We start from the raw sequence: 2,689 nt of genomic DNA, 5'->3' as shown, positions 1-2,689 counted from the left end.
TGGCTCATTTGGCACTGGTTCTGACACTATTTCTTGGCTCTGTGGTTCAGTGTCTGTTTCTGGATCTGCCATATCTCTATTGTGTGGTCAAGTTTCCGTTGTTTTGCATGTGGCATGCGGTCGTTTACCGCCGCAAGCATTTCGGCATCTGAAAGTTCACTGAATCTTTTAGATTTTGTTGAGAGCTGAATTTCAAAGAAGTCTGTCAGCATTCGCATAGTCTTGATTTTTCTAGCAGCTGCTGAGCCTGTGCTGTTCTTCGATCCGCCTTTAATTAACTGTTGCACATTCTTATTGGGGGCATTGATTTTGGTTTGTAGGCTGTTTTTTTTCTTATGTTGAGGCTTTTTGCTTTGCATGCTCGGCTTCCACTTGGTTTTTTCATTAGTCTCCCTGGCTCTCTTCTTGGAGTTTTGTGCAGTTGACAGGGTACTGTCTGTTTGCTCCTCCCCGATTTGTATGTTGAATGGTGCTGGAGGACTTGTTTTGCTTTGTATGGCCTCTTTGTTGCTGTTAATGTGCACCTGTGCTTTGACGATCTGGTCGCCAATCAACACAGTCGAACCCGTTGACCTTACTTCAACCTGATCTTTCCTGTGTCCGCATGCCCCGGGACTTTCTGTTGATATTGTGGGCTCCTGCTTGTAACAACACTCCCGGGCCACTTCCTCCACACTCATTCTTAACACTGTTCCTGGTTGGCAAAAATCGGCTGGTGTCTCTTTCTGTTTTGCTCCCGGGCATCTTTCTTTGCTGCCGGCACGCAACGCTGTGACTTCCTCACCAGCACCGACTCTGCCTCGCCCTGTCTCCCCTCTGGGAGGCTGCAGCGCGACAGAGGCGACGGTGCTTATCAGGGAGACATTCGGCGGCTGTGCCTCTGTGTTGGCTACTTTTGGCAGCGACGCAAGACTTTCCTGGGATGCCGTCACGTTGTTATTTTCCAGTACGTTGCCTAGATTGCGGCAACCTGCGAGATTGTGACTAATTTGCTCGCTTCGGACGTGAGTTAAGCATCCTGGTAGTTTGTAAACCATAACCTTTTGTTGTAGCCGTCACACCATGAATGGAGGCCCCACCCCCTTTTTTGGATCTGCGTAAGCAGTGGCCGTCTTCTTCCTCCATACAACGTCAGGTAGGGGGGTGGTGGTGGTGGTGGGAGGAGGATTAAGGGGCACTAGGTTATGTTTTGTTAGGTTTATACAAAAACTCTTTCTTTCACGATATATCTCTTGCACAGTTTATAAATCTTACCGTAATTTGCTGAAACAGTGTCTTGAGGTGGCACCGCATCAGCTTGGGACACTTAACGGTTTCCTTTTTTCTGATTGCACCCCAGAGCACCTAACAGTCGCACAACAGTCACCGCCCTTTACCCCTGTCGGGCTTAACGCTGCAAGGGTGGTTGGCTCAGCGTTATGTAGTTGATGTAGGTCACGTGACTTCTCACGTGACTTTAAACTGGCCCCGCCTCCACCAGGAAGCGGCTGTTGTCGGCAAGAACCCCTCTCATCTCGCAATGCGGTGCAGTATTTGTCAGATGCCAACGATCGTCTTGACATAAAAATGCAACGCTCCTCAGTCCTCAAACACACGCCGCTCGGGCGGTTGGCTCAGCGTTATGTAGCTGATGTAGGTCACGTGACTTCTCACGTGACTTTAAACTGGCCCCGCCTCCACCAGGAAGCGGCTGTTGTCGGCAAGAGCCCCTCTCATCTCGCAATGCCGTGCAGTATTTGTCAGATGCCAACGATCGTCTTGACATAAAAATGCAACGCTCCTCAGTCCTCAAACACACGCCGCAAGGGTGGTTGGCTCAGCGTTATGTAGTTGATGTAGGTCACGTGACTTCTCACGTGACTTTAAACTGGCCCTGCCTCCACCAGGAAGCGGCTGTTGTCAGCAAGAGCCCCTCTCAGCTCGCAATGCCGTGCAGTATTTGTCAGATGCCAACGATCGTCTTGACATAAAAATGCAACGCTCCTCAGTCCTCAAACACACGCCGCTCGGGCGGTCGGCTCAGCGTTTTGTAGTTGATGTAGGTCACGTGACTTCTCACGTGACTTTAAACTGGCCCCGCCTCCACCAGGAAGCGGCTGTTGTCGGCAAGAGCCCCTCTCAGCTCGCAATGCCGTGCAGTATTTGTCAGATGCCAACGATCGTCTTGACATAAAAATGCAACGCTCTTTAGTCCTCAAACACACCTCAATGCTTTTGGGGAAAACAACTTGCTCTTTAGCTCTCAGAGTGAGGTGAACTCTTCAGAAAGGCAGGCAACTGTGGAAAATACTGTTCATCGGCCATCCCAACACATGCTGCTTGTATTGATAACGAGTAAAGCCCCCTCTGCCCCCCCGTTTCATCCAACGATGAAAGAGGATACCCTTACCCTTCTGAACAAAATTATTCAGTGGTTTGATTTGAATCCATTTTGCATCTTTTCATGGTTTTCCTCGGTTGTTATGGGGGAGATGTGTTGTGGTGTGTCTCCTATGTTCCTAGGGAGGCTACTGTAAAGGCATGTGCGATGCCATGACTGGTGCTGGTGAGTGGAATGTCGAGAGGGTGACGCATGTGAGCATTCCAAGAGTGGCAGTTGCAGGGAGGCTGGCTAAGGGGTGGATTCCTGTAATGTACTTGCCAACTGTGTGCTATAACAGAAGAATAAAGAAGCATGTCCATTGTGCGC

Source organism: Ambystoma mexicanum, chromosome 14 (genome assembly GCF_040938575.1).
Source record: "Ambystoma mexicanum isolate Mex_15411 chromosome 14, UKY_AmexF1_1, whole genome shotgun sequence".
NCBI lineage: Eukaryota > Metazoa > Chordata > Amphibia > Caudata > Ambystomatidae > Ambystoma > Ambystoma mexicanum.
This window is presented reverse-complemented; position numbering follows the sequence as displayed.